This window comes from Ovis canadensis, chromosome 13 (genome assembly GCF_042477335.2).
Source record: "Ovis canadensis isolate MfBH-ARS-UI-01 breed Bighorn chromosome 13, ARS-UI_OviCan_v2, whole genome shotgun sequence".
Classification (NCBI taxonomy): Eukaryota; Metazoa; Chordata; class Mammalia; order Artiodactyla; family Bovidae; genus Ovis; species Ovis canadensis.
In genome coordinates this window covers 41,570,066-41,587,353 of record NC_091257.1, presented here as the reverse complement: position 1 = coordinate 41,587,353, position 17,288 = coordinate 41,570,066, and the positions used below count along the sequence as shown (strand labels likewise).

Here is a 17,288-nt window from a genome sequence, read left to right as displayed (position 1 = left end):
TGGCCAAAGTACTGGAGTTTCAGCTTTAGCATCATTCCTTCCAAAGAACACCCAGGGCTAATCTCCTTTAGAATGGACTGGTTGGATCTCCTTGCAGTCCAAGGGACTCTCAAGAGTCTTCTCCAACATCACAGTTCAAAAGCATCAATTCTTCGGCACTCAGCTTTCTTCACAGTCCAATTTTCACATCCATATATGACCACTGGAAAAACCATAGCCTTGACTAAACGGACCTTTGTTGGCAAAGTATTGTCTCTGCTTTTCAATATGCTATCTAGGTTGGTCACAACTTTTCTTCCAAGGAGTAAGTCTCTTTTAACTTCATGGCTGCAGTCATCATCTGCAGTGATTTTGGAACCCCCCAAAATAAAGTCTGACACTGTTTCCACTTTTTCCCCATCTATTTCCCATGAAGTGATGGGACCAGATGCCATGATCTTCGTTTTCTGAAAGTTAAGCTTTAAGCCAACTTTTTCACTCTCCTCTTTCACTTTTATCAAGAGGCTTTTTAGCTCCTCTTCACTTTCTGCCATAAGGGTGGTGTCATTTGCATGTCTGAGGTTATTGATATTTCTCCCAGAAATCTTGATTCCAGCTTGTGCTTCTTCCAGCCCAGTGTTTCTCATGATGTACTCTGCATAGAAATTAAATAAGCAGAGTGACAATATACAGCCTTGATGTACTCCTTTTCCTATTTGGAACCAGTCTGTTGTTCCATGCCCAGTTCTAACTGTTGCTTCCTGACCTGCATATAGGTTTCTGAAGGGGCAGGTCAGTGGTCTGGTATTCCCATCTCTTTCAGAATTTTCCACAGTTTATTGTGATCCACACAGTCAACGGCTTTGGCATAGTCAATAAAGCAGAAATAGATGTTCTTCTGGAACTCTCTTGCTTTTTTGATGATCCATTGGATGTTGGCAATTTGATCTCTGGTTCCTCTGCCTTTTCTAAAACCAGCTTGAACATCAGGGATTTCACGGTTCATGTATTGCTGAATCCTGGCTTGGAGAATTTTGAGCATTACTTTGCTAGCATGTGAGATGAGTGCAATTGTTCGGTAGTTTGAGCATTCTTTGGCATTGCCTTTCTTTGGGACTGGAATGAAAACTGACCTTTTCCAGTCCTGTGGCCACTGCTGAGTTTTCCAAATTTGCTGGCATATGGAGTGTAGCACTTTCAGGCATCATCTTTTAGGATTTGAAATAGCTCAACTGGAATTCCATCACCTCCACTAGCTTTGTTCATAGTGATGCTAAGGCCCACTTGACTTCACTTAAAGGTTGCTTAAATTTTGAAATATTAGTAACTGTGCTATTTAAACAAGAGTGCTAAAGGATGGAGGATTATAGACTTAGTGATTCTATCGTAAGTCCTCAGAATTTTAGAAATTTCTCCTATACCTCAGAATTATTCACAAAACCCCATCTATCTTATATGAGTCATTTTCTGTCTAGTCACTAGAAATTTAGTTTGCATAAATATTTCTACCCATAATGAACTTAAAAGTACAACTTTTAACTCATCGTTCTCACACCAATACTAACTGGTACATTTTTTAATCTCCATCAGTAGGACCTGAATTTAGAGATACATGTTTGGACTTCATTTTTGGATGTTGAAATTTATTCATTCCTTATTTTTGAAAACATTTGCATGAGTTAGTTTATTACTATCCATGTGAGAAAGTAGAAAATAGTATTTTGAACAATAAGTCAATTTCCTATTAAAATAAAGGCAGGACAATGGAAATTCTAACCAGAATCTAAAATTGGGTTTTTCTGTCAGTACCTTGAAAATACATAGATTTGAAAATGAGCCAAACTTTCCAGTAAATAGTAGTTACCTGGCAAACACTCATTAAACATCCTTTATACAGAACACAGTGTAGGAATTCCATGAGGAAAATGCTCGAAGATGGTTCTTCTCTCCCTAAGAAAAATGTTTCCTGGGAAATGTGAGACACATATACTCATGGAAATAAGTAAGTGAAACAGAGTTCCACTTGATTAGTTTCAAGAGAATTATATGGTCAGAAAGTGGAGAGAACTAAAAATTTTCTGGCTGGGGTGATAAGAAAAGGTTTTGTTGAAGAGGTGAGATTTAAGTTACTATTAATAAATGTGACTTTTTATAAAATATATGATCCAAGTATTCAAGATAATTCCGATCGGACATAGTATAGACAAGTTTATCTTGACCATGTTATCTCATTCACCTTGAAGGTCAAATTAGATCAATCATCAGCATTCACTGAATTAGATTAATCACCATCAATCGTCAATTCCTAGTGAGGAATTGGGAGAGTAGCACTTTCTTCCCCTTTACCCATTGCTCTTCCTCTCCCTGCCTTCACCCTCTTTCCTATTCTATTCCCCACCTCACCCAGCAAATAACTGAGTCAACTGCAAAATTGTTATAAAAAAGAAAGAAAGAAAAATATTCAAGGAAGCTGTCTGTACACACCCTGTCACGTGTCCGGCATGGACACAGAGTTAAAAAAGCAGCAGTCTGGTCCATGGGACTTTCCACACCTCATTCAGCAGTGGGATTGTTACCCTGAATCTCACACAGTGATGTCAGCTTGAGTTCTTCAAAGTTCACCATGGAGAAAAACACCTTCACTTGCTGACAGATATTCTACCAACTCCCTGCTTCTTTTAGGTACCTTTCTTGAACAGTCCATACCAACTTGCCATGCCCCCTAGACCTGACACAGAAGCATGTAGATGTCATCTTCAAATTTCCTGTAGCTCCCAGTCCAAGGGCCTGATTGAGAGAAAGCCTTGAGGCTGGTCAGGGGCTTTGGGATACCAACAGGACATACAAATCCCTCAACTCTTTCAAAAATGTTGTTCTTTCCTTATCATTGTAATCATGCCTCCTGCTCTCCCAGAGAGAGTGCTCATTAAACAGATTGGTCCTAAATCCCATTGCTGCCTGTGACCAGGACCATTTCCCAAGACCTGGGCAGCTGTGCTACACCAGGTCTCACAGCATTTCTGCCCACAAACCAGTTACATCAGCTCACCAGTAGATACCCATTACTCATGTGTTCATAGAGCTCTCTAGGAGGGCACGTGGTGCCCATCAGTTTCCCTTGATGAAGGGAAATTTTCAGTCCAGAAACTTTTTGGTGTTCTTTTATCCTGCCTTTGCTTGTATATAACTTGTCTTTAGCTAACGTGTGCATGCTCGGTCGCTCAGTCATGTCAGACTCTTTACAAGCCTATGGACTGTAACCCACCAGGCTCCTGTGGCCCTGAAATTTTTCCAGGGAAGAATACTAGAGTGGGTTGCCATTTCCTGCTCCAGAGGGATCTTTCCAACTCAGGGATCAAACCTGCATCTCCTGCATACCCCCAGAGACAAGATTCAAAGAAATTCAAGGAATCTTTGTTGGTTCCTGTCCTTAAAAACCTCCTGCCTTAAAAAGACAGGGAGATACATTACCACTGAGTCACCTCAAAAGCCAAAGTCATCACCACCTATCTATAATGGCTAATGCAGAAGATGTTTTATTCAGAATTGCATCTGATACTGGTGATGATTCTCAAGCTAGCAGTCTTTGATTGTTTCAACACTAACACCCTTTAGTTACTGATCCTGGCACAAGGGGTGATGGTGAACAGGGATACTAAAAAGAGTTGAGTGAGAAATACTGGGATTCTGTCCTTCCCATCACCCCTTTTATGATCAGATCCCCAAAGAAAGGCTCTCACATAGAATCTAGAGACTGGAGGGCTCCTTTTATAACCATCTGGCCTTGAAACCCACGCCCCCAAACTTGTCCTTTCTGCTGACACAGACAGGTCCTTTCTTTTTCCACCAAATCCCAATTTTGCCATCAGGGTGACTGACCACAGCTACAAGCAGCATTTATAGGCACCCAAGCCTACATTCAGGAAGCAAGAGCAAGCTGGATTTGCAAAGAGGAGCCGAGTCTGGTGACCTCCAACAAAGAGAAGGTGGCAGAAGGGTCTATGCCCTTTCAAGCATGGTGATCTTGTCTACTTGTGAAGTAACCAGCCAGGGTCTGGAAATGAGACCAGTTAATTAGTGACCCATACAGTTGGAAAACAATAGGAGACAGGGGCAGGAAGAGACAGACTTGCAAGTTTTCTCTCCTTCTTACAATATGTGGTGTGATAAGTGAGTAGTTCCTTCCCAAGAAAGCACAAGCTTTTTGAGAACAGGAGTATGAAAGGAGAGAAGGTTAGCACTCCTTTGACAAGAATTGAAGGGGCTCTTGGGCCTGACAATACATATATGTTAAGGCATTGCCTCCTACTTTGTGGCATCTAACCACTGTTTTTTAAAAAACTATGGCTTATTTGCATTGTTGTATGGAAGAAATCAGCACAACATTGTAAAAAGAAATTTTAAGAATTTTAATAAAAAGACATATAAAAGTAAATAAAAAGACAAATAAAAATAAAAATAAATAAATAACATAAAAGTAAATAAAAAACATATGAAGACAAAGCAGCAACCATCAATGTGCCCAAAATGATCACAAGCGTAAATTATTTAGCTGTTGTGGAGAGATGGCTCATTGGTGGGCAGAGAGCTGTGCTCTGGTTCTGACTCATCCACTAAGTAGCCGTCTGATCTCAGCAACTTGGTCCACTGGGAGATGGTGAAGAATAGGGAAGCCTGCAATGCTGTAGTCCATAGGGTCGAAAAGAGTCAGACAGAACTGAGCAACTGAGCAATGGCAGGCAAGCCTCCACCTCCTCATCTGCGAATGAAGAGGTACAAAGTCTGAGGTCACTTTCAACCTCGTAAATTTACTAACTTTGGAAGCATTCAACGCTCTTAGCTGAAAGTTCAATAAAATGATTTATTTGGTGAATTTCAATATTTCTAAATGTAAACACATTTTGCGTGTGAATAGTCCTGTCTACTGGGACCAAACATGTTACTCATTAAGTTAAAGACATTCGAAGTCTACATAAGACAATTGCATATGAATAATCTTCATTTATTTCTTTTCCTGTTTTTTTAGTTAAAGATTTTTTTTAATGTGGATCACTTTTAAAGTCTTTATTGTATATGTTACAATATTGCTTCTGTGTAGGTGTTGGTTTTTTGGCCACAAAGCAAGTAGGATCCCCAACCAGGACTCAAACCCACACCCTCTGCATTGGCAAAATCTTAACTCCTGGACCACCAGGGAAGTCCCTCTTTTCCTTTTTAGAAATAACAAAAGCTTAGTGGTGGGAAACACTGGTAATGGAATTCTGAGATCAATGCCAGTAACAGCACTATGAGTCCAACTGTGACCTTAAGTCACCCAAAAGTCACGTAGGCTGCTCACTGGAGAACAAAAGAAGTTTTACCTATTTCACGCAGGGATGGATATTCACAAAATGTACACATATGAGCTTCTGCAGTTCTACTGCTGGTGAGGTTATTTAATACATTTAATCTACTGTGTTAATTTGGAGGAAGTTTGACAAATATGCTTGCGCAATATGTCATTGGAGAGCTTGGTTTGGGTAAGGGACTTTCTAAGTGTCAAACCAACAGAGAGTGAGTCATTATGTAAGACTTATTAAGAGTAACTTCTCCCAAAGAACTGTACATTAACAGGTTTCATCGTCTACAAAAGTATTTGGCTTCTGTCTTAAATAGCTACCTGGTTATTTTTAAACTGCTTCAGTCTGCCTTAAACACGCTCCAATCACATCTTCTGGTGATGAGCGAGATCCTGGGGGTCAGGGGAGGGGGGCAAATCACCACCTTTGCTTGGAATTGCCTCCTTCTGCCTTTGACATCCCTGACATATTTCCATCATCCCTGCAGGGAGCTATCATGAATTGCCATCCAAAGAGACTCGGGGATGTGCAGAGTGACAGCAGGGGGAGCAAAAGTTGTCACACAGCCCAGAAAGGCAACAAATCTGCAGGAGTGGAGGAATTTCAGGAACTCCTGGATTTTCACTGGCACACATGCCGTGACTCAGAGGGACAGACATTATTAGTAATTAAATTGTTCTCTCCACTGCTCTGCACCTTCAGGCCACAGTCACGTGGGAGGATGATTGAACATTTACTTGAGCAGCAAACTGTAGGGAAGGCAAATAGGTGGAGAGAGTGACTGTACGTACAGTCTGTACATCCCAGCAGCAGCTGGATCCACCTGGGGATGTGCAGTCAGAGAGGATGGGGAAAGAGTGGGCCCTGGTCACCTCTGCTGCGACGTCAGGACAAAGGCTTGGAGAATAAGAAAATTCAAGGGACTTCCCTGGCAGTCCAATAGCTAAGACTTCCCCTTCCAATGCAGGGGGGGTGGGTTCGATCCCTGGTTGGGAGCTAAGATCCCACATGCCTTGTGGCCATAAAAACAGAACAGAACAGAAGCAGGGCTTCCCTGGTGGCTCAGTGGTAAAGAATCCACCTGCAGTGCAGGAGATTTGGGCTCGATCCCTGGGGTGGGAGGATCCCCTGAAGAAGGGAATGGCTACCCACTCCAGTATTCTTGCCTGGAGAATCCCATGGACAGAGGAGCCTGGTGGGTCACAGTCCATAGGGTCCCAAAGAGTCAGAGATGACTGAAGCAAACTAGCACACACACACACAAACAACAGAAGCAATATTATAACAAATTCAATAAGGATTTTTTAAATGGTCCACATTTTTTTAAACTCTTAAAAAGAAAATTCAAGGTTCCAGTGAGGTTGGCCCAAGTAAATGGCTGGGCTTCCCCTGCACCCTCCACCCCCAAACCACAAGTCTCCCCTGGGGAGCCTGTCCTGATCACTCCCCCCAGACCCTGGCACATCTCTTGCTTGGATAACAGTGCACTCCTTGAGGCAGTATCAGAATCAGGTTTTCCTCTGTACCTCTGCACCTGGCATAGCTTCTGAATGAAAATCTAAAGTTCATTATACATTTAATATGTAGACATTTTAAGCATGTCATTCTCACCACAATCATTTACGTATTATCCTCACCATTTTACAACTTGAGGAGACCCAGACCAATTTAGTAGTTGGTGCAGCCCATTCCAGAGTGAGATGTTTCCATTGATGTTTATAATGACAAATAGTAGGTCCTCAATTAAATGGCCGATAAATTAATAAACAAATGTAGAATGTGTTTAAATATTATTTACCCACCACTCTACATCTCATTTGGGCTTCTCTGGTGGTGCAGAGTTTAAAGTGTCTGCCTGCAATGTGGGAGACCTGGGTTTGATCCCTGGGTTGGGAAGATTCCCTGGAGAAGGAAATGGCAACCCACTCCAGTATTCTTGCCTGGAGAATCCCATGGATGGAGGAGCTTGGTGGGCTACAGTCCACGGGTCGCAGAGTCGGACACGACTGAGCGACTTCACTTTCACTACATCTCATTTAATATAAATTTTCAAAATTGTAGGGAAAATTGTTAGTCATTCCACCAGGCCCCTCTGTCCATGGATTTCTCCAGGCAAGAACATGAGTTGGTTGCCATGCCCTCCTCCAGGGGATCTTCCTGACTCAAGGATAGAACTTAGGTCTCCTGCACTGAAGGCAGATTCTTCACCATCTGAGCCACCATGGGGAAACATTGTAGGGGAAGATGCAAAGCAAATGCAATTGCTCAGATATGATTACATGATAGCTTTTTAATAATGTCAAGTAGAAGACAGATTTTCTTAAGAAAACCAGATGAACAGCTATCTCTTTCACAGGGGAATGAAAAATGTAGGAACAATTGCCAATCAAAAAAGGAAAAATTTCTCTACTGTCAGTGCTCAATCACTGAAAAGAGGTATTTCAGGAGAGGTTCACAGAAGAGAAGGGAGAAACTAGCTCTCCTGGGCAGATCAGTCACAGACTTGCCTTGGTGTCCACGGGGACTCAGCATCTTTCCAAGAAGAAGCTTCCTGGTGCTCATATGGTAAAGAATCCGCCTGCAATGCAGGGGATGTGGGTTTGATCCTTGGGTTAGGAAGATCCCCTGGAGAAGGAAATGGCAATCCACTCCAGTATTCTTGCTTGGAGAATTCCGTGGACAGAGGAGCCTGGTGGGCTACAGTCCATGGGGTTGCAGTCAGACATGACTGAGCAACTAACTTTCGCTTTCAAGAGCTGTCATTCCTCAGCCATCACTGGCACCTGAGACCCAAGGTAGCAGGTTCAGCACTTGGAGACAGTGGGTCTTCTTGAAAATGTGGATTTTGGAGCCACAGTTTCAACTACAGACAATGTCTGATCGCCAATGCAAGTTGGTTCCAGGCAAAATTGAGATACAGTCCTTTGAAATTGCTTTAAGCCTCCTCTTCCCTCCAAGTCTGCTGCTGTGCCCTCCTCGCTCACCCTCTTCCTCATTCCTTCCTTGCATTTAATTCTTCCCCACACAAAGTTTTTTTAATTGACAAATACTTGATGTACTGTGTTCTGTTAATATCTGATGTAAAGCGAAGTGATTCAGTTATACGTATCTATGTTCATTTTCATATTCTTTTCCATTGGTTTACCACAGAATATTGAACATAGTTCCCTGTGCTATACAGTAGGTCTTTGTTGATTATTTTATATATAGTAGTGGGTACATGTTAATCTATCTCAAACACCTAACTTATCAGCTCCCACCTTTCCCCATTGGTAATCATAGTTTTGTTTTCCTAACCTGTGAGACTGTTTCTGCTTCATAAATAAGTTCATAAAAGAATCTCTTTTTTTTTTAGATTCCACATATAAGTGATATTATATGATAGTTGTCTTTCTCTGTCTGACTTAGTATGATAATATCTAGGTCCATCTACGTCAATGCTCACAATGAGAGAGTAACTTGCCTAACTAGAGCCAGTCCACTTTATCTCCACTCTTTATGTCCACTCTTTTTTTTAATTTTTTTTGACATATGGTTGATTTACAATGTTGTGTTAATTTCTGCTGTACAGTAAAGTGATTCAATTATACACATACATACTTTTTCATATTCTTTTCCATTATGGTTTATCACAGGATATTGAATATAGTTCCCTGTGCTGTACAGTAGGACCTTGTTGTTTATCCATCCTATACATACTAGCTTGCATCTGACAATCCCAAAATTCCTTTTCAATTCCTCCCTCTCCCCCCTCTCCCTTGGCAACCGCACGTCTATTCTCTATGCCTTTTAGTCTATTTCTATTTTGTAGATAAGTTCATTTGTGTCATATTTTAGATTCCACGTGTAAGCCCACATGCAATTTTTGCTGCTTGACTTGAAGTCACTCCAGTTGTGTCTAACTCTTTGCAACCCTATGGACCATAGTGCACCAGGCTCCTCTGCCCATGGGATTCTCCGGGCAATAATACTGGAGTGGGTTTCCATGCACTCCTCCAGGGGATCTTCCTGACCTAGGGATTGAGTCCCCATCTCTTGTGTGTCCTGCATTGGCAGGCAGGTTCTTAACATAATTTGCACAATATCTACCTTTTAAATAACTCTCTTCAAGGATCCCTCTGGTCTTGTGGTCACTATGCAGTCTTTTAGTACCAACCAGCCTTCTCTGTGACTGGGCATCCCTCCCATGAACACACCCACTTTGACGTTTCCAGTTCTTTTGGAGTCAGTGCCCTGTGTTACCAGTGGCTCACCCCAGGTTTACAGCCCCTGCCCCCTGCCATACACACATGCATCCTAGTATCCTGGTCACACTCAGGAGAATTTAAAACATGTGTTCTTTCTCTCCCTGGTGATAATTTCATTTTCAAGGCAATTGTTACACATCTAATCTTTACTTTTACAAGTAATATATCCCAAGAATTCTCATGCAGAATTGGCAATCAGATTTAGAAGACACGAAGACCGTCAGTGGCTTTTATCCTGAACTGAGGTCATAATTAAGCTCTGTCACCAAGGCAAGTGGTTTAAGACGGATCTGGTAACAGCTGTGCTCCAATTTTGAAGTGAATTTATCTAATGACGTGATGGATGGTTAGGTTTTGAAAGTAGGAAAGATAAGAGGTGTGTCTGCTGCCTCAGGCAGGTGCAAAGCCCACGTTTCCTGCTGGTGTACATGTGGGCTCCTAATACTAACACCAGAGCAATGCCTTGACTCTGATTGTGAAGACCCTTCCAGAAGTATAAATTGGAGTTATCTGTGAAAAGTCTCACTGTCTCTTGCTCATTTACAAGATAGTTAGGAGGACCCACAGTGAGTCTTTCTCTGTCTCTGCCATGGGGCTTCCATGGCCACAGATGACCTCAGGATTCAGCAACAGGACAGACAAACAGAAGCCCAGACCCAGAAGCTGGCAGTTGCTAGGCTCAGCAATGATAAATCACTCGATCCACTGTCCCTGGCATGGCTTTGAATTTGTAACATCTTTATACAGGCAAGTCCCAGCTAGGATAAGTTTAATTATTTATAGCTGCTGCTCAATTCAATTTTTATAAGACTGGAGTATATGTATAAGAATTCTATAGTCAATGAAGCGAATAAGACCACATCAGGTTGAATATGATGCAAAAGGGCTTTATTACAGGACAGAGAGAAAGGCTTTCTCCATATTTAACCAAAGTCCAAAGTCTGTTCTCAATGCTTCTTTTCCGCACACTGCAGCTCGACATGAAACGCAACAAGCATTGGAGGCACAAGAGGAAGGAAGCTCACAGACTCACAGCAAGGCAAGCACAGAATTTCAACTACAGCCAGACTGGCAGTACCCTCCTGGGCCACAGTTACTGCCGGAGATGATGAAGCCACCTCTTTCAACCAAGTGAGTCTGCACAACCCAGCGTCTAAATGATGGCTTCGCACTTGGTGTTCATTTATTAATGGGCTGCACAACTTTGCTGCTTGAATCTTTGGTATTGCTTTCAATGGTTATTGAACATTTTTTTATTGAAGTATAGTTAATTTACAAGGTTGTTTTAGTTTCAAATATATAGCAAAGTGATTCCATTTTATTGATATATATGTATACTTTTTGAGATTCTTTTCCATTAGAGATTATTACAAGATACTGAGTATAGTTCCCTGTGTTATACAGTAGGTCCTTCTTGTCTATTTTATATATAGAGTAGTGTACATATATTCATCCCAAACTCCTAATTTATGCCTCCCCTCTTTCCCCTTTGGTAACCATAAGTTTGTTCTCTATGTCTGTGAATCTTTTTCTGTTTTGTAAAAAAGTTCATCTTTATCATTTTTTGGATTCCACAGGTATGTGATATAACTTGTTACTTGTGTTTGACTTACTTCACTTAGTGGGATTATCTCTAGGTCCATCAATGTTGCTGCAAATGACATTATTTCATTCTTTTTCATGGATTGTTGAACACAATTGGTGAAGCACTCCACATATTTTATGATTTCTAAAAACAAATGTTTTAGAAGGGTGAGCATCATTTGGTTTGGAAGTTCTGTGACAACTCACATGCTCAGCCTCACTGATTCCTGGGAGTCAGGCAGGTCACCCCCAAATTTTCAATGTCATTTCATTGTACTTGTTAACTGTTTACCTTTTAAAATTGCTACATTCACTATCTTTTCAATATGTGACAAAGCCCAAGACCTAGAAAAAAGGTCAGCATGCGGTGAGTTGATTCCTTCCTTTTTCTCCTTTGAGAGCCATTCACTGAGCATTTACTATGTGCTATCAGGCACTGAGGCTCCCTCATGAGTCAGGACTTGTCTTGCCCTCAGAGGAAGGTAAGGCACAGAAATAAGAACTCAAAGAATTCACTGGACACATTGTCAAAGAAGCACATGGACAAAGTACTATGTGGGCTCAAAAGAGAAAGCAGTCAGCTCCATCCAGGGTATTCATGGAGCATAAAAATGGAGGAGACCCACCACAGGGACCTGAGGTATGTGTAAGAGTTTGCTTGGCAGACAAGGGCAAGGAGGGTCAGGCCAGTGGAAGGAGACACATGGCAACATGCAGACTCTCAGGGACTTGAGGGTGTGGCCCTTGAAGTGACTGGTGTGTATAATGAGATGGCAAAGGGGAGAGACAGGAGCCAGCCCTGCAGGGCATTACGTGCCGTGCCCAACACTGGGCCTTAACCTTGAAGATGAAAGGGAGCCTTGTTTTGACTGTGAACAAAGGCCTATAGCCCTCCTGCTGGCATCCTAAAGAGGGGCTGGCCGTGTTGTGCCAGGTGCCCTGGAATGGGTGAGATCGGAGTGCGAGATGGGTGGGAGGACCACCATGAAGCCCTAAATGGGCTCAACTCTAGGACCAAAAAGGGGTGATGGCAAGAGTGCATGGAACCAAGGGACTCGTTGTCCCTCAGATATGCTGAGAAAGTAGCTCCCATGCTTTCTGTATGACTCATGAGTTACAACCTGGGTAGAAAAGAAAACAGATCTTCTCATTAAAAATAGCTCCATCTCCTAGAGTTTAACTATTGTCTTCATGTCATCAACTCAAAATTCAACTCTCCATCAGCACAGTTTAGATCATCTTTTTTGGATGACCCTAGAATTTGCGGTAAATGTTAAGTCTTTAAATTCTCCAAGGTCAGGTCTGGGTGGATGAAGGGGAACTCCTCTTGGCAGAAGATGAAGGTCTCAAGATGCACACATTGGCTGCCCTCTCGCAGCCTCTGCTGGCCCTGGTCCCATCTCACTCTTCAAGGCATCCTCCTGCCTCCAGAGTCCTGGACAATTGCCTTTTTGCAGCAGAAGGAAAAACGTGCAATCCTGATGCAGGTGCAGGGCAGTGGGCTGAGAAAATGAAGAGACAGGCAAGTTCTCTTCCAGTCAGCTTGGCTCTCGTTAGATTCGAAACTAGATTATCCACTGAGCAAAGAAAGAATGACAAGGAGAAAAAGCAGAAGTGTCAAGGACAAGGGCCAGGAGGGCTGAGTAGACCAGAGAATGGGGTCTCCCTGCCACACGCGTGAGGAATCATGGGAGGCTCATGGGCATGCATTAGTTAGAATGGTCAGCCTGTGTGTGTGTTTTCCTCCAACTGCGCTTAACTACTTGGTTTAGGCACAAATAGATGAAAAGCGAATTTAATCAGTGTTTGGGTTTTCAAGGTAAGCCTGATTCAAAGAGAAAAGAAGAGGGATGGTGATACAGGGAATAATAATAATGATGAAGCTGGAGGTGGAGGAGAAGGAGGCTTGGAAGGGTGAGAGACATCAGAGGCAAAGGGACAAATGGGCTGTGGGTCTAAGTATCGCCAGTGATGGGACAGTGAAGCTGGAGGTGAAAGGAGAGTGTGACTGGAGAGTGGATGCCTGAAATGGGGGTACGAAGTTGGCAGCTGTGGTAAAGTGTGACCACAATTGTTAATGAGGGACAGCCATGGTCTCTGGAGTGAAATCTTTGGACAAGAGGTCAAGGAAATGAGAGACCAAAACACTGAAGTTCAAATTCTCATGGATATTCAAATCTCCAAGAAAAGGGTCACAGTCAGGGTGGAAAGACCTGCAATGAGCCCAGGGCCCCAGGGGCTGTGGATGACCATAAAGTGTGGGCATGGGCAGGACCCCAAATCTGGGGACTCCAAAGAAAAGGAAAGGAGAGTGTGGAAGGGGTGATGCCAAGAGGACCAAAATGACCCCACTGCCCCCATGGACTCAGAACTGACACGTAGGTGAGGAAGAGGGAGGGAAATAGACCGCTAGCATCTGAGTGTCGGTACCAAGAGACATGCTCATTATCCAAGATATTTCTTCCCTCTCAGCAGACTGCCCTGTTCACTATTTGGAAAGTTTTTTTTTTTGTTTTTGTTTTTTTTTTTTTTGAAAGAATAATGCCTCTGAGGCTCAAAGACAAAGCGAGTTCAATGTGGGCTTTGTGAAGAAGGACATTCACCCAGCTCCCAGCAAAACCTGAGAGTCTGTGGCCACTGAGCCATGCCTACTGTATTTGGCTCCAGAGGCACAAAATCTAGAGTGGCAGGTCTGAGTTTCTCATTACCACTCACTTGAGTCTTTGTCCTCAGGAAATAGAATCAGCAGCTTGGCAAGTGCGCTGTTGTTCACATGATCTGGGTGGGAAGATGAAGCTCTTAATTAATCAGGGAATGGGTCATTGATCTTTGTAAGTCCCTGAAAGTAGTCACGATCACAGTATGACTCCATGAAATTGATAATTGTCTTTTTCCCTGAAAATGATCATGATTGCTTATGAGTCATTTTGTAATGAATGCTGAATCATTGTTCCCTTGCCCGGGAGTGGCGATCAGTGGTTATATAGAGCTCAGGGTTTTCTCCATGTGGAAGCCTTCCCACAGTTTATATCAGCCTCTTTTGAGAGAGAGATTTCCAGATTTACATATACCTGGAAGAATAAAGGAGCAATGGGGGCAGGGGAGAATTAACCAAAAGAAAGCAAGAACTTTTCAAGCAAAAGTGATTTGAATTGAACACCTAAGGAAATCCAGTGGCAAAGTTACTTACTTTAAGTATAAGCATTCAGCTCACGATATTAAACCTTGTTCTCAGCTCTCCCCCCCAACCCCCAGGACCATCTTTGTGGGAAGAAAGGAAAGGATGGGAAAGGAGGAAAGTCATTACGGGTATGAATACAGAATCACTGCCAACAGGATTTTTAAATTCACCTCCATATCCTGGCTTTAATGGTCTCAAGTTAAGGATTAACTTTATCCATGTTCTTCAAGTTATTGTTTTCCCCCAAACCTGCTTTCTTGGCTCTGTGGAGTCCAAGAAAGAATCAAAGGGGTTCTTTCAAATCCCAGCGTCCATGGTGTGTCTTCAGCAGAAAAGTTTCTCTCATTCTGCCAGACCTGCTGTTACCCTGGGGTGGAGAGCATCGTATAAATAAACATGAATGGAGGCGAGCCTGAAGCTGTGTTTTTGCGAACATGGGCGGTACATCCTTAAAATGTGATGGCGTGAACTGCAAAAATAAACGGTCCACCAGGAGCATCTTTCTGTCTTCAGGATGTAAATCCTTCCTGTCTTCTTGCTGATGTCAATCGGCAGCACTGGATGTGATACTTCATGCACAGAGCCTTGATCAGCCACTGTACAAATGTTGAATCAGACAGATGCAGGAGGGGGAGTATTTATCCAGCCAACTGCACTTGCCTGTTTGGTCAGGCAGCACTACCCTGGACCGTGTTCAGATCCCCCACCCCCCACCCACCCCACTCACAGGAGCTCTGGGTCTCTGCACATGGTGCATCCTGGTGCCCACGGAGTCACCACAGGTGCACTCCCAGCAGACCCAACATAGGGAGAGAGATCTGCAGAGCAGGCCCAGCCAGGTGATTGCCCACTTCATGCACCAGTGATAGAAGATTGTCTGATTTATCAAAAACAGAGTCACCACAAGTATCTGTGACTCGCTACTAAAGCAGTGCCAAGATCTGTTTTTTGTTGGGACAATTTGATTGAAATTCAAAATGGAGCATCCCCATGACCAAGGATATTTCCGCCTTCATATCCCCAGCCTCACTCATGCCACGGGGATCAGAGAAGTGAGCTGAGACAGGGGCTGAATCTCTGATCTCCCTTTTCTGCAAACCCCTAATGATCCTTCCTTCCTACAAATGCTTACCCAGTTACTACCTGGTCCTCTTTCCACACAGGGTTTGTTCTAGCATTTGTGTTCAAAAAGGAGACATTTGGTTTGCTGTCCCTTCTGCCTCTCTTCTCTGGCTCTCCTTCCTCTTGTCACCCTCCCCTTAGCTCACACAGCCCCCCTGACTCTCCCCCTACCCACCCACAGAGACCAACCCCCCTGCCCCTCAGGTCTGCCCCTTTCTCCCGCTAGGACCTGCTGGCCCATCAAAACCTACCAGCCTTCTGTCTAAGTCTGTAAGACTAATTTTGGAAACAAATCCTGTGTAAGATTAAGGGATGATCATTCTTCACAGCATGACCCCTGTTTGGTAAGTTATTTCCACCCCAAGGACTGGAAGCTCAGTCTCCCACACACAGGCTGCTGTCTCTCCTTCTGCTCCCAGGATAGATGCAGATGGTCCCATCAGTGACCCAAGGGGACAGTCCTGTGAGTCGTCAGCTCCCAGAGGAGTCTGAAGATGCAGGGCTCATGTGTCAGGTCACCTGAGATGGTTTCCTATTCCAGACTAAACTGTGAGAGAATAAAGTCTCCATCAGAGTTGTGACCCCAGACCAGATGGTGATGCTGGTTTAGTCGCCAAGTTCTGTCTGCCTCTTGCGACCCCATGGACTGTAGCCCACCAGTCTCCCTTATCCATGGGATTTTCCAGGCAAAAATACTGGAGTGGGTTGCCGTCTCCTTCTCCAGGGGATCCTCCTGACCCAGGGATTGAACCCTGGTCTACCTGCATTGCAGGCAGATTCTCTACTGACTGATCCACCAGGGGAAACCAGAGGATGGGAGGTTAATCCTGGAGAAAGCAGCCTCCCCTCATTTCTAACACAAGGATGGAGCATCACAGTTTAGAAGTTCAGAGCAATTCCACAGACATCAGACATGAGTGTAAAAAAAAAAAAAAAAAAAAGACTTGTGAAGGGAAGTTAATGAGAATCTGTTAAGTAGTTCCCTTGTAGCTCCGACGGTAAAGAATCTGCCTGCAATGCAGGACCCAGGTTTGATCTCTGGATCAGGAAGATCCTCTGAAGAAGGAAATGGAAACCCATCCCAGTATTCTTTCACTGAAAACTCCATGGATGGAGGAGCCTTTCGGGCTAAGGTCCACGGGGTCACAAAGAGTTGGACATGACTAAGCGTCTAACACACACAGAGTATAAAGTGATTGGATCAAGGTAGTTCTACGTGGATTAAAGGAAGGATGGAGGCCCTCAGAGGCCAGCTGTACATCAGAATGGTACATCCAAGAAGTCATTCCCAGGAGGATTTCTGACACCAGAACAGGAGACTGAGTTCAAAGCATGTCCTCCAGAGAGAAACCAGGTGATAAATCGGAATTTGGATGCAGAGTCAAAATACGGGAAGATCAGCAGCCAGGAAAAGTGTATTTAGAGAATTCCCTGCAGGGCCAATGGTTAGGACTCCAAACTTCCATTGCAAGAGGCACGGGTTCGACCTTCAGTCAGAAAAAATTCCACAAGCCATAGAGTCAAAAGAAAAAAAAAAAAGGAAAGAAGGAAAAGCATAGTGGTAGCTATTTTAATCATTCAGGTATTCAGCAGATGTGTATTAAATACTGATTATACATCAGAAGTTGCTTTAGGACTACATATTGTAATGAGAAGTCCCTACATTCAGAAAACAAAGATCATCGTGTCTGGTCCCATCCTTTCATGGGAAATAGATGAGGAAACAGTGGAAACAGTGTCAGACTTTATTTTGGGGGGCTCCAAAATCACTGCAGATGGTGATTGCAGCCATGAAATTAAAAGACGCTTACTCCTTGGGAAGAAAGTTATGACCAA

At 43.3% G+C, this 17,288-nt stretch overlaps 1 non-coding gene across 1 annotated transcript; it reads left to right on the top strand.

The window, feature by feature from the left end:
- Positions 1–4,190: 4,190 nt before the first annotated feature.
- Positions 4,191–4,314, top strand: LOC138417944 (U6atac minor spliceosomal RNA). Its single transcript, XR_011248360.1, has one exon. It is a non-coding gene; the product is annotated as a U6atac minor spliceosomal RNA (small nuclear RNA).
- The last annotated feature ends 12,974 nt before the right edge of the window (positions 4,315–17,288 follow it).